This window comes from Cupressus sempervirens, chromosome 3 (genome assembly GCF_028749045.1).
Source record: "Cupressus sempervirens isolate cs-2001-9-10 chromosome 3, ASM2874904v1, whole genome shotgun sequence".
Taxonomy (NCBI): Eukaryota; Viridiplantae; Streptophyta; class Pinopsida; order Cupressales; family Cupressaceae; genus Cupressus; species Cupressus sempervirens.
The window spans coordinates 708035246-708051828 of NC_143120.1; positions in this window are offsets into that span (position 1 = coordinate 708035246).

The following is a 16583-nucleotide window of genomic DNA, read 5'->3' on the forward strand; positions in this document are numbered from 1 at the left end:
TCTATTTAGTATTGTTTGGATTAGGATTAGGCTGAACTGGTTGTTGGGTCTACTTGGGAGGAGTATTAGTGGCTATAGGAGGAGGCATTAAAGCCTACTACTAAGGTGGTAGCAATAGGTTTTTCTAACTAGGTTGGGTGTTCCAATTCTGAGGTTGCTACCAACCCTATTGAGGTTGCTACCAACCTTGGTGCAATTGTTGCCAACCTTGCTGAGGTTGTTGCCAATTATTATTTCCACTAAAACCAGTATTTTGAGAATATTTTCATTGATTGTTATTATTATAAATTTGAAGAGGATCTTGTGGCATACCTTGTCTTTGATCCCATGGCCTTCATTGAGCAACATAAAGAACCTCTCTATTTTCATCAATGAATTTAAACTCAGTAGGCATTGGTTGTGCCTCCAAACTTTAAAAAAACTTACGTCTATAGTGTCTTTTCTTTTCCCTACAATGTGGATAGTATTTAGTCAATATGGCATCAGCTTTATCTTTCTTCCTTCTTACTTGCATGGTGTCTAGGTAAGTGGCTACATCATTAATGTTGTCTTTCTTGAAATCTGACAACAAATTGGATAATTCCATCTTTGATACTCCTAAACTGTCATTGGACTTATGTGTTAGATCTCTAAGTCCCCTACCTTTCTTCACAGTGGCTCTAGAATAATTTAGACATATATTTTGTATATTAGTCCAAATTTTTTGAGTGATATCTCCTCTTGCCATAAGATCTAGAGCTTCAATGCTTCCATCATTCACACCTCTTAGAAAAAGATGTTTCTTTGATTCCTCATTCAATTGATGTTGTGTATTACGTTGCAGGTTGAACATGAACCAAGAAACATAATTTTCCATGGTTTCATCATACCTTTTGGACATTTTGAAAATGTCATCCCCTTTTAAATATTGACCCCGACAATATTATTTATCCTTTGTGAGAGAAAAGTTGCTCATTGTAGGCCAATTTGCTACAACGTTGGCACCCAATCCCATGAACCATCTTAGAGAAGCTTCCTTTAGGGTAGAAGGAAACATCTTTAGTTTATGGGCATCATTTTTATAGTCATAACTTCTACAAAGTATGCCGAACTCAAAGAGAAAGGTTTTAGGTCTTCAGTGATTAGGCCATAAGCCTTGGGAAGTGTAGCAGCAAGTATGTTTGTCAAGTTTTGGTTACCCTACTGAGGAGGGAAAGGAAAAGGGAATGTAGGTTGAGGCTGAGCTATTCTTGGAGGAGGTACTAGTGGTGGTGGTTAATAGATAACAATGGAAAGTGGATTATCTTGGTATTCAGGTTCAACAAAAAGATCATTCAAATGCAAGGATTCTTCAGAGGATGAGGGTATTCATTCTCGAGCAATAGTGAATGGATTTTCTATAAAGGAAACTTGGCAATAAAGAATATAATTGTTTCCACATAACCCATAATAGATTTGAAATAAATATAGAATTAAAAATTCACATTTTAGAGAATAGATAACATACCCACAAAAATGTGACACAAGATATACCTTGGGAAACCCTCATTGAGGGAAAAAACCCAGCATCCAAAAGCATCAATCACTATGTATTATTTAGCAAAAATACCATTTCCATACAACCATGGAAGCCTTCATGGCCATAGCCACAACCGAGCAAACTATGTGAACAAGCATGAATCCACACATCCCATGCCATGCTTCCAACCTTCATAAATGCTCCCTTGGCTAACCTGTCAAGCCTTGTCCTGCTCGACTCTTGCCTTTCTCACTCTCACTCTCTACAACAACTACCCTTGTGGCTACTTATATAGTAGCAAGTCCCACAAAACCACCAAGTGGTATTACATAAACCATGTGCTACCTAACCCACTAACCCTACATTTAATATTGGACATTTAATTATTTTTCCTAATATTAAATAATTACATGAAATATTATCACAATGTTACAATACAACTCATCAAGAATATTCTTTGGGAATCTTTAAATGTTGCACGTCTATCTAGGCACAACATTACATAATAAAATAAAATAATAATATATAATAATATTATGCAATGTGTGCAACACCCATTATCTCAACATTTTCAAAGGGTTCCTCTTCTTTGTTCTCACTGTGAGGTCATTCAGGTTTAGGATTTAAAATGTCTTCCTGAATATTACAGGGAAGAAACCTACCAAGGAGGTCTCTTCTTCTATGCATGCAAAATAATACGAAATCTAAACTGACATAATGACTTCAGGGTTGAATTAGATTGACACCTTCCCTGACAATGGCTCCAAAAATTGCCAGTCAACTTAATACCCTAGTAATAAAGGATTGGACATCCTTTCATAGTGATTCCATGATTAGATAGAATCATGTGTTTTCCTAAAATAACATACTGACTTCATTTTATTTTGTCAACATGAGAGTGTAAGCTTGAGAGGGTGGCTGCAAAGTATATGGACTAATTCTTCTTTAAGTCATTACAACTAAAACAAAGGAAATGTTGAAGGAGACTTAAGCTACAAACTAAAACTAAATCTTAACTTAAAGCTTAAAGTAATCCTGCAAATAGTAAACCTATCTATGCACCTATGCTACAAGAATAGTTCATTGATTTTGTTATCAATGGCTACAGGAATAGAAAAATTCTACCTTGCAAAGAAGCAAACAAGGAAATGAAATCTATTCTAACAAAGTAGTTCACTCACCAAGTGGGTCCCCTTGGATGAGTGAACAAAAAAGACAATCAAGACAGAAGATGTAAACTTGAACTTTGTATTCTATTCATTCATGGTAAGAGATTACATATGATTAAAAACAAGATCACACACTATTATTATGAAATCAATCTATTCTCTCTTCCTTCCTAAAAACTTTTTCTCAAGGCAACAAAAGGCTTTATTTAAAGGGAAACTACAACAACTTCCTAACTCTATGATCACTCCATCAATGAGGATCAATTATAGACTCATAAAGTTTACAATATAAATATCATTAACCATGATTAAATCCTCCAAGAATATAGCAAGTTGAGGGAGCTATACTCGTGTGCTACCATAATAGAAAACATACAATAACTTTCTCATTTGTGGTAGTTTAGCAATCTGGTTGGGTTTGACTTAGCACCGAGGTGCTAACTTTGAACTCACATGACAAGTACTTGCAAAACATTAAATGTGTACAACTTCCACATACATATATTTATTTCATCATCAATGTTAGAAAAGGTGTAATGTTTAAACTATCACTCTTTGCAAATCCTATGGCTACAGGAAGGAATCTACCCAAAACATAGCATCGATGAGGAAATATTTATCAGTATGTAACATTCCTTCATTATACCATAGAAGTCCATAGATTCAAGAAAATATAGCATATTTTAACTATCCATACTTCTACTTCATGTCTTAACATATAGATGACATATATATCTAGAACAATGAAAAATAAAAATTGTCTTTAGACCTATATTTTCTCTTTTATAAGGATTGAAGTTTCAACTCACCTTTAATAGTTTTAATCTCCCACCACATTTTTCAAAACAAATCTATTTTAACCAAGAGACAAATTATACATTCTAAAAGAGGACTTTCTCCTCTAGAACGTCATATAATTTTTAGATTTTTTTGATATGATTTAATATTTTTTTTCTTTCTCAAAAGTGACATCTTTTCGAATGTTAAAATATTTGGTTGTGGAATTTTCTAATTACAAAATACTATATCTAATTAAAACACTATAAACTCTACATGAGAATATTCTTGACTTCGAGCTTTATAAAATGGCATTTATATGTTATTAAAAAAAATCATAAAAAATAGTAAGAGTTATTAAAATGCCACTTTTCTAAAATAATTTTATTTATTTAGTAATTGGATACAAACAAGCATAAAACATGCATTTAATAGCCATTTCCAATTGGAAAAGTGTGAGACCATATATATGTTGAGATAATGGGTGTTGCACACATTGCATAATATTGTTATTTTATTATTTTATTTTTTTATGTAATGTTGTACCTAGATGGACGTGTAATATGTAAAGATTTTCATAGAATATTCTTGATGAGTTGTATTGTAACATTGTGATAATATTTCATGTAATTATTTAATATTGAGGGAAGAGAATTAAATGCCCAATATTAAATGTGGGGTCAGTGGGTTAGGTAGCACATGGTTTATGTAATATCACTTAGTGGTTTTGTAGGACTTGCTACTATATAAGCAACCACAAGGGTAGTTGTTGTAGAGTGACAAGGAGAAGACAAGAGGCAAGAGTTGAGTGGGACAAGGCTTGACAGGTTAGCCAAGGGAGAATTTGTGAAGGTTGAAAGCATGGCGTGGGATGTGTGGATTCATGCTTGTTCACAAGTTTGCTCGGTTGTGGCTGTGGCCATGAAGGCTTCCATAGTTGTATGGCAATGGTATTTTTTGCTGAATAATACATGATGATGGATGCTTTTGGAGGCTGAATTTTTTCCCTCAATGAATTTATTTCAGATTTATTATGGGTTATGTGGAAACGGTTATATTCTTTATTGCCAAGTTTCCTTACAAGTGGTATCAGAGCTATGGTTTTATTATTGTAACCCTAGATTGAATCCATGGGAATGCATGAGAGGATAAAAAAAAGAAAGGGTAAGATATATGAATGATTTATTGCAGATCTGAGGGTTTTGGGTTTTCTATTATGATTGGATGTTAAAAGATTTGGGCATGTGAAATTTTTGGACAAAAGAATTTTTCGGATGTCTGAGTGCAGGTCTATCTAGAGACAGCAAGAAGCAATATTTTGTAGAAAAATGTACTCTGATGCGTGGTCAATATCTCAAGTTTGAACCGTTAGATTTATCTCAAATTTTTATATGTTTTTGGAAACCTAGTTATGCCAAATCTCAATGGTTGGATTGAGTAAATCGTTTTTGGTTCGAAAGTTATTCATGTCTGAGTACAGGTCTATCTAGGAGGCAGCAAGAATGTATTTTCTGGGCAATTTGTTTTAAAACTTTTGTTTAATGTATTAAGTGGATGGAAAAGTATATAGAATGGATTTAGAGAGTATATGCATTTTTAATGTGTATGAAGAAACTCAATTAATAAATTGTGATGTTGGATTTTAGTGTGTGATCCTGAAGGTTGTAGATGCCCCTTGATGCAACTCAGTTGAGTGTTTGATTCCTCCTGAGTTTTCCAAGGTGTGGCTCTACATCAGATAGGGTCATTTCACAAGGTCCTCCGTTACTTAAATTATGTGTATTTAAGGGAAAAATCCTATTCATCGTATAAATTCTATGGCTATGGTTGATTGATCAACCAAATAAACTTATGCTTAATCAACTTTTGAACCAACCCCTACTTATCTATGGGAAACTGGGTAAACTTCTAGCTCTTCTATTGATGCTTATGGTATTGGTACTAGTTATGCCTTTGCCCCTACCTCCATAGGTTATCCAAATGTATAGATGCCTTAGACCCCATATCACCCTCATGTATACTACAATGATGCCAAAACATCTAAGCAAGCATGGTGTCCAAAATAATTATATGAGGTGATAACTTGGTATGAAGCATCTAACTGATATAAAGGGTACATTTTAGTATACTGTTTTGATTTGGTTGCATATTCTCATCCTTCTCTATGAATGTTTAAGGTGTGATTTTATTTTAAATGGTACATAAGCTTACTGCAATCAAGATTTACATCATCTAATGGACAATGTATGAACAATACACAATGTTTATTGTTAAATTTTTAATGATCACATTTTATTTTATTATATAGACAAACATTTTTATTGAATTTTCTTTCATCTAAATAATTATTCTAATGCTTTATAAATTCCTTTTTTTTTACACAAGGTGCGGCTATACCTCTTGCATTGCTTTTGTTATTAATGTTGATAAATAATTTATATGGACTAAAAACAGTTTTGGGATGATATGTCAAGTGAAAAAATAATGATAATTGAAAATAAGTATGGAACAATATATTAAAAGAGTGTTTCTTGTTTTTAATGGAAATTAAAAATGAAAAATGAATAGAATATCTTGTGTGCAGAAAGTCATTGCATCAAAGTTATTATAAGAATTTGAAATTAGGTTAGTTTTAAAAGGATTTTGTAGCATATATTTCTAATATACTTGTGGCCACTACTTGAAAGCTTCTCTTTGTTATTATGTTCCATTAGTCAATTAAAATTTTAAAATTTGTAGACAAATCGTATTACAAAATGTTTTTTTTTAATTTGATTTGAAATTTTATTATATTAATAAAATGGTAATTTTTTTTTTATAGGTAATTGGTTAAAACCTTGATTATTTATCATTTATTTATTATTATTTGTGAATATTAATTATTATCATTTGTTAAGCTTGAGTAGTTTCAAACCCAAGACTTCCTTAATGAGAGGCTCACAAGTTACTGTTGTGTTGTAGGCTCTTGCCTAATAAAATGGTAATGTTAGTAATGAAAATATATATAAAATTTACAATTACATTTTTAATGTAAATTCACTTATATCATTAAAATGATAATTTTATCAACAAAAAAAATTATTAAATGTATAAATAGATTTTTAATACAAATTATTCAAATATACAAATCTTTATATATCTAATGTATAATTTCCTTATATTAATAAAATCATATCAAAAAATGATTTTATTTTTCTCACAGGTGTTTTACTCAAATGAAGATGAATAAATTGATCTCTACAATTTCCAATTTTTGCATTAATATTTGTTCCATCATGCATACAATAGTATTTTTATAATTTAGAAATTCAAGGTACAAGGTATAGAAGTTTTTTCAATGTAGGTGAATCACCTCCTTTAATAGAGGGAGTGAGTGTATGAGGACAATAAATATGAAGAGAAAGGAAAAATAAGAAGGTATATCTTTAGAAATTAAAGGTACAAGCTATAAAAGTCTGCTCATTGTAGGTGAATCACCTCCTTAAAGAGAGGGAGTGCGTGTATTTGGACAATAAATATGAAGGGAAAGGAAAAATGAGAAGGTAGTGGGAGGGAGAGAAATAGGAAGAGGAGAGATGAGAGTCCCAAGAGATGAAGAGATATAATGATAAAGACATATGAGGTGATCAATTGTATATAAATAGATACATAGAAAAGATCAAAGAGAAATATTGAAAATAAAATATTGATAATAGGAGGTGAATGGTGAAGATAGGGATTAAATAAAATAGGGAGGGAGAAATAAACATATGTGTGTAGAAAGATTTGAAGGAAAGTATAGGGAGGTAAATAGGGAAAGTGTGTGTATTAAAGTGCGACATATGGATATAAGAAAGAAGAGATGCATAAAAAAGAGTAAGATGGAGACAAAGAGATAGATATGATGAGAAAGAGACAATTTTAAATTACTGATTTCAAATAGCTAGGTTGTCCATTTGATATAGGAAGTAATAATTAGAGGTATATATAGTTATAATGAAAGATAAGGAGAAAATGAGAGGTGGAGAGAGTGCAAAAGATGAATAATGTAAAAAAAGTAGAGGGGTAGAGAGGTGAAAAGATTGATGGAGATAAAAATAGATAGGGAAATATAGAAAGAGACTATGTATAGATAGATTGATAAGAATAGAGTATTAAAGGTTGAGATAGTTAAGAAGGGGGAGAAAGGGAGGGGGGGAGGGAGAGAAATAGGAAGAGGAGAAGAGGGAGATAAAGATAGAGAATCATAGGGATATATGAGGTGAAAGATGGACAATGGGTATATAGATAGATAGACTACATAGATAGAGTAGATAAAAGGGAAATAGAGGAAATAAGGTGTAGATACATAGGATAAAAATGTAAAGAGGGGTAAGAAAAGCTAGCCCTAAGGAGGGAGAAAGGATTTTCTCTGTGTGTGAATCCGAAAGATATGAAGATGGGGGTAAGGAAGTAGACATGGAGAGTTGATGAACAACTATTCAAGAACATCATAAAAAGTATACAAGATTATTTGTCAAAATTTTCCCTTACTTTTCTAACAAGTAGTTGTACTGAAGTAGTAACACATTACACATAATTATATGACATTTCTATTTTTTTAATATTAAATACATTATTAATATATTTTTAAGAAATGTTAAAATAATATAGTTAAATAAATAAATATTTTTCCTTTTATATAGAGTCATTATAGATTTTATAAAAAATAAATGTATCTACATTTTATTTTAAGATAAATTTAAAAATAAAATATAATTTTATTTCTACATATAAACATAATATTTCTATTCTAATGTTTTACATACAAATCACTACAAATTTCAAAACTACATTAAATTTAATTTTTAAAATGAAGTAAAATTTAATTTATTTCATATCATTATTAAAAATAATTAAAATAATCTTCATTTTTTTAGCAAATTAAGTTTAAGGCTCCCTCCATTAAACCTTGCCACAAAATCTAAATGAGCCCATTCTTAAGAACTCTTCTTATTGTAGAGATATCAAGCCTAGGAGAGAGTCCAACTTTGAAAACAATATTTGGGTAGACATCTCAATATTTGGTTGGACATCTTGTAAGGCACCATCCAAGGTGGAGATGAGACCTCTCCCCAAATCATTGTAGACAAGTGCCACATGCCTCCAATTGTAGATTTGTATTTGTTTTTCTATTGCTCGCATATGCATAGAGTCAAATTTCACTAAGCAGGGACTCCACCTCAACTAGAGCTCTTGTTTCCTAAACAATTAGAAGCTTTCCCTAAGGATATGATAGTTGAACAAATGATGAATTATAGATTTCAATCAAGGGGAACTAGGTATTATTAGAACATGCATACAAAATAAAATTCAATATTTTTAGAATATATGCAAAAAAATAATGCCAATATGTGTCTTTGTATAAGGATGTCCTATAATTTTTAGAACATTAAGTATCATCTAAGAAAATACAAGACTTTTAAATGGATCATGTAATGTTTGTCACATACATGAGCACTAATTTCAAGTTTGTGTGATTATCTTTTTTAAACATGTACTAACAAAAGGAACATGAACAAATATTAATAACTATTGCATAGACAATACAAAAAAATGGGTGAGAGCTCTAGAGGACACTAATGTGCAACTAGGGTTTGTGGAGGAGGTCAATCCTCAGAGGCAAGAGATGTTGAGTAGTCCTCAAATGAAGAAGATGATGTGGATTTTTTCCTAGTAGGGGTCCTTGATGTTGGCTCTCCCAGCTTTGGTGTTTTTTGAAGTGGATTTGTGGGCTATGTGGATGGACACATTCCCCTCCCGTAGTAGTCACATCATTTGGTTTGTGGCTTGGCTAAAGGATTTTCCTAGGGTTTTGTGTTCCTTATTGGGTGGGGACTACCTGTAATGGCTTTGTGGGGTGTCTCCACAATTTCTATGTTGTTGGGTGTGGACTATCTATGGTGGCTTTGTGGGGTGTCAACATAGTTTCAATGTTGTTCTAGATATTGGGCTTGCTATGGTGTGGAAGGGTTTGGAGTTTTTGGATGGAGGATTTCTTGTTGGAACCCTTGTTCCCCACTTTGGGCTTTGGATTTATTGGGTTTCTAGGCCTAAGTGTGTTGTTGGTCTCAAACTTTGGTGGACTCTCTTGTATTTGGAGTTTGCAGGAGATGAAGATGAAAATGTGTTTGGATTAGATGGTTATGTCCAGTGGCTTCAATGAAAGCGCTTCCCCTTAGGGCCTCCTATTATGGCTCATGAGGCTCTTGTGATTCGTAGGGTTTGTAGGGGCTTGAACGTTGATGGTCTAGTATACAAGATAAGCATTGTCCCTATCTCATCTATTAGTTCTATTAATGTGGTCCCTAGATGGGTCTTCATTTTCATGGGTTTTCCTATTAGGGGCCCTCCTTAACTAGACGCTTTTATGGGGTGCACTTTTGTTCATCATTTGGGGATTCTCTTGCCTCTTGGTTCTTGGTGCCTTGGGGTTTCCTTCGGCCTTTCATGCTCTAAGGTGAAGGATTCCTCTATTTGGTGGTGGAATTTGATTGAGGAAGTCATTTTGCAGCTTGATTCCTCAATGGAGGTGTCATCTTTTATGTTCTTTCACTTTCCTGCTTCCTATTGACATTGAGGACTCTATTGAGGTGGGGGAAAAGCTCATGGAGGTAGCTGGTTGCTAGGGTAAAGTGGTGGTGAATGGGTTCAACAGGTACTCTCCTTTTTTTTTTTGTGAGCATCTCTTTCTTATTGTATGGACAGAGCATGTTTGGACAATGTACTTCACGCGATGAAGGGATGACTCTACAGCTAAAAGATTTGGTGTAGAGATGTGTGTTACTTCCTTCAACGGTGGCTTGGGTCTTCCTCTTTTCTTCTACATTCACAGCTCCTATGGAGGTGGAGCAATCTCCTATTAAGGTGGAGATCATATATGGGTGTTGGGAAGTAGAGGAGATTCCTATCAAGATGTTGTGTACTTGCATTACTTTTAGTAGTTTTGTCAGTGAAAGAAGGGGGAGCAACTCTTACTTCTACGATTTGATCTTCCTCTTCCCTTCTCCTCTCATTTCTATTATGGTGAGATGGGAGTTTATGGGGGACTAGAAGACTTTTTATTGCATTTGAAAGGGTTGGAGGTTAAGCCTTGCCTGGACCCATGGTTGGAAGATATGTAATGTGTTTGCTAAGGCTAGAGGTATAGTCTTGTTTGAACCTATATTTTTTTCTTAGGGTTATGATAGGTGTGGATAGTCTGAGTTTGTTGGCTTGTTGTTATGATGGTTTCCTATTTTAGCTTTTCTTTTCCCTATGATCGAGTGACTATTGATTGTTTTAAAGGAGACACTTTGGTCCTTTCTTGTTATTTTTGGTTTAATTTTGTACCCATTGTGGGGGCTTGGCCCAAGTTTTTTATTGAAAGTGTTGACCATGATTTCATAGACTCTTTTCATAGACTCTTTTGATCTCATCAAGATTGGTCATTAATTTTCTAATGGTTAGACGATGGAAACCAAAATAAGTAGGAAATACTTGTGTAATTTGAAATAATGTAGCTTTTTATATGAATGTATTTATAGTGTGAGTGAAATAATTTTTTTTTAAAAATATTTCAATAGGCCATCACAATTGCAACAACCTAGTCCGACGGAATGACATTGGACGAACAACATTTTTGTTGCATGGTCATTGCCATTGTGATAGCTAAATCTAATAGATATCTATCACACCCATGGCACTGTTGTCAAAAACCATCACAATTGTGATTCCAACTCTGACATATGACCGTTGGCCTTTGAGTGTGTGTGTGTCACTATTACGACGGCATAGTAAAACTATCAGATGTCATAATTATCATCCCAATTGTGATGGACAAGCCTTCAATCACAATTTGTGAGACCAAAAGTGTGATGCCCATCTGATGGGAGCCAATTCTTTGTATTATCATTTGAGTAATGGGAGGTCATCACAATTTCGATGGCCTACCATCATAATTCGGGTCCAAATGTAGTAGTGCCAAAAGACTAAATTTTAAAATGACAAGATACCCACAACCGTACTCTATGGGATGGGTTAATGAAGGGAAAGATATTCAAATTAATTAATATTGTCACCTATCAAACTATTCAAGGATGAACTAATTTGTGATGTAGCACCTCTAGATGTATGTGATGTTTTATTAGGGAAACTATACATGTATCAAAGGCATGGGGTGTATGAATCTAGACCATGTAGTTTCACAATCAAGCTTGGTGAAAAGAGGTATCAAATACCAGAGGTATGTCCAGCTCAAGATGCTTCTTTGATAAATTCTAAACAATGTAAATGTTTAATTTTTCAAACTATAACTTTTGTCTTCCCAAAGATTTAACCTAAAAAAATAAATTTAGTTATTCTTAACACACATGCTAAGGTGTACACAACCATATACCAACAAAAGGAGATGGATATAATTTTGAAAGAGTATCATAGTCTATTTCAATCATCAAAAGGGGTCCCAACACATTGTCAAGTCAAGCACTCCATTGATTTAATTCTAGGAACACCATTACCACATGAGCCAATATATAGGAGGTTAGTTTTGAAAAATGATGAAATTTAGAGACAGATTCAAGAATTGATTGAAAGAGACAGATCAGGCAGAGTGCTTCACCATGTTGCAATCCAATTGTTTTGGCAAGAAATAAAGATGGAACATGGAGACTTTATATTGATTATAAGGAATTAAATAAAATTATTATGAAAAATAGATATCCAATTCCTTGAATTGATGATCTTTTGGATCAACTTAGCGGGGAGGTTAAGTTCTTTACAAAAATTAACTTGAAGTCTAGATATCACCAAGTACCAATTGATCTAGCAGATGTATGGAAGACTTCATTCAAGTTCAATGAAGGTTTGTTTGAATAGTTGGTCATGCCTTTTGTCCTTAAAAATGCTCCTGCAACACTTATGAGGTTGATGAATGAGGTGCCTAACAAATTCATTGATTCTTTTGTAGTTTTTTACTTGGATGATATTCTCATTTTTAGCAAAACATAGTCTAAGCACTTGCAACATGTTGAAAAAGTACTTTTGACTCTGCAAAAACATAAACTCTAACCCAACATATAAGATTTATCTTTTGGCATGAAAATAATCTACTACTTAGGGTATTTCATTGATAGAAAGGGTGTTCATGTGGATCCGACAAAGATACATATAATCATAGATTGGTGACCTCCTAAAAATTTCACAGAACTTCATAGTTTCTTGGGTCTAGCTAACTTCTATTATGGATTTGTATTTTCTTTTCCCCATTCATGGCCTCTTAATCAATCACTTGGGGGTGGAGCATAAGTGAAATTTTAGTGTCGAGGAATTAAAATTAAGATTATGTTCAGCTCTAGTAATTTTCCTTCCAAACCTACAAAAATTATTTGAAATAGAAACAAATGCATTAGATTATGCTCTTGGTGATGTACTCATGCAACATGGGCACCCCATTGCATATCATAGTGAAAAAAAAAATTTATACACTAAGAGAGTACCCCACATATGACAAGGAGTTGTATACCATTTTTTAGGCCTACAAAAATTGAAAGTATTATATATTGGGATAGCAAACTATGACACATACAGATCATAAACCTCTTCAATTCTTGCAAACATAAGGGAAGTTACAGAATGATAGACATCAAAGGTGGTCATCTTATTTGTAATAGTTTCACCTCAACATTTGTCATAAAAAGGGGAGAAATAATAAAGTAGTAGACTACTTGAGTAGTGTTAGAATATATATTCCTCCAATATAATCAGTTATCCAACTATTATCATAATTATCAATCTTAATCAAACTTAACCATGTGAACAATATAATCAAAAACCACAACAAGATACTCATGCACAATAACACCATATATGTTAACTAGGAAAATCCTTGATCAAAGGGAAAACCCCAGTGGGGATGGTACCCACAAGATGATGTACTAATATAAATATTCCTTGTTAGAGGATGGACCCTATTAGGAGTCTATAACAACATTCAGTACATGCCAGTCCCTCTTAGGAGACTTTGAATCCCTGTCAGGAGATTCCAACCCTATTAGGAGTTGTGCCAACCTTGTTAGGAGTTCTAGAAGATAAATAGGCCCACTATCCAAATAGCTTCAGGGGCAAGATCAATGAGCCCACTATCCAAATGTTCTCTATATTATTCCTTGTAGAATAATAGAATTGAATTTTACTTCCTTCCTCTTTCTCTATATTATCAACTAGACCTCTACTCCTTCTGATCTTGATACCAGATCACAAACTTAGCATCCAATAATCCCTTCGATCACTTACTCACATTTGCCACAACACTCTGCTCCTTTTTGCACATCCTTGATTACTTCACATTCAATCATTGATCACCCACTTTTATAAACAAGGAAGACATCTTTCTTTTATACCATATCTTGAAAATAATTCCTTGAGTCGACCTTGAGGCTTTCCCAACTAATTATAATAAGATAATTAATTAATTCACAATTACAATATCATTTTTGGCTCACAATATATACAAAAATTCACACTTGTGACTTTAGAACTTTCACACTCACTGACGTCAACATCAAATTGTCCTCTATCATTGGCTAACCATGCATCACTAGACTATACCTCTGCTAGAAGATATAATAGGATCATTAGAAATTGATTTCCATGCACTCTATCTTTGCACTACTTCCTACAAATCACTTATAGCTTTCATACATCCTTGGCTTAGACTCTACACATTTAACCACATCATCAAGACACAGTGTAGAAAATTTCCATGACCACACATCACCAGAAAATCAAAACATTGTCTGTATAACTAAGATCTATGTCTACTACTCTGTCAGTCTTCACAGACTTACAACTATGTTGACATCATTGACAAATATAGTCATAAATACAACATGTCAATACTCTCCAATGCTTAAGATACTCCCCCAAAGGAATACCATCAGCATTCATGCTAACAATATCCCCCTTTGACATTGACGGCAACATAGATGAAAAACATCTAAGCTTTGAGAATACCAAATAGTACTTTGTTGTTAATGAGGCTCTCATATTTTCAAATCCTCTTCATCAATCAAATCTAAAAACCTCTAGAACACTACTTTGTTCTGCATCTTCTTAGGATTAGCGACCACTTTCACATTTAAATAACTCTCAACTTTTCCCTCATACATCAAAAACTCTTCATGTTGCATATCTCCCCCATGGAGATATTCCTCCTTCTTTCTTAAATGAATCTTTCTAAATCTCCTTAATAAATGTCTCTCCCCCATTCATGTATTTATCTCCTCCAATCATACTTCCGAGATGTTTTTCACACATTCTCTGCTCCATTGACATCAATGACAAAGTCCTCATTGTGTCAATTTACTGCTTCAATTTTCAACTAGCTTGAGCATCCAAAGACATTATTCATTACCAAATACCAAGAATTCTCAATGAATCAATTCATCACAAATAGTCCCCCATACAAGAAGCATCAACCTTCAGTCCAGTCTAATAATAGTGTTAGGTGCCACTGGACTAATGCACTCTTTGTATCATCTACTCAAAAATAGGCAAGGGCATAACCCAAAGCATACCTCTCAAGTACTCAAAAGTATCTTTACATAAGGGCTTTGTAAAGATATTTGCAATCTGATCTTAAGTACTCACATATTCTAATCTGATCTATTTTTTTGTTGCCTTCTCTCTCAAGACATGATACTTAATAGGTACATGCTTTTTCTTAGAATGCAATATAGTATTCTTAGACATACTAATTATACTTGTGATATCACAGTATATGATAACAGGTTCAACAAACTCAATCCCAATATCCTTCAACATTTATGTCATCCACATAATAGTTATTTTATGCTGCTACATACTCTACCTCAATTGTACTCTATGAAATACAATCTTGTTTCTTTCTTATCTAAGAAACCAATCTTCCTCCAAGAAAAAATGCTCTGCCACTAGTGCTCTTTTGATCATCCATGCTGCTTGTTCAATCCATAATAGTATACACACATAGAGTAAAATAGCTTGATATCATACCATATTCCATAGTTAGATGTTCCCTTCGAATATCTAAATATCCTCTTCACTAATGCATAATGATACTTGTTAGGATCAGCTTGAAATTTAGCTACAATCCCAACTACATTTTCTATATCTGGTCTAGGGTGAGTTAGATATTGCAAATCTCCAATCATGGATCTATACTTCTTCTTCTCAACTGTAGGTGTCTCGTCTTTGCTAGTAACTTGCAACTAGTTATCATAGGTGTACCAATAGTCTTGCAACTTTCCAAGCCAAATATCTTCAACAAGTCTTTCAAACACTTCTCTTGTGAGATGAAAATGCCATCACTATTCTACACAATCTGCAAACCAAGGAAAAACTCCATTTATCCTATCATACTCATTTCAAACTCATTCTTCATTTATTTAGGAAACTTATAACTTGCTTCATCATTACCTCAAAATATTATGTCATCAACAAATATTACTATTATCAACAAACCATTCTCAATTTCTCTCAAATACAAATTACTATTTTTCATACCTTTAACAAATCCAAGCTTTGCCAAATACTTATTCAACCTTGTGAAATGTCCCTTTTCTGATTTTGTATGATATTTCCAACCTTTAATCAGATCTTTAAGATCAAACAAATAATATCACAAAGATTTCCAAATTTCTCAAGAAACCCCAAATCGGGTATGCCAGAAATGGTGCCAAAAGCTTCACAACTTCACCTATTATTAATAAATCTGAAAATGGAATTTTTACAAAAATTTCAGCAGAATAACAGCTTACAAAGTAAAATTTCCAGATCTATATAGCCTTTACACAACAGCTCACAAATGTAGGACAAAAACTATGCTCATCGGGCTCCCGAAATTAACTCAAAAATGCCCGAAAACACCACAAAAACACTAATAAACTATCTCAGAAGTTTAATCACATCCCAATACATATATTCAGCTCTATTTTAACAGCTTAAAGTCTGAAATACAGCAGCAACCAAAACTGATATGAAATGCTCAACTGAAAACACCAAACTCATGCAAAAAACACACCCAAAAACCCACAAATCTACACTGTTCAGCACAAAGGCAAACTCTGTATGAGCATGCACATGGAATGGCTTCAAACTCCCAT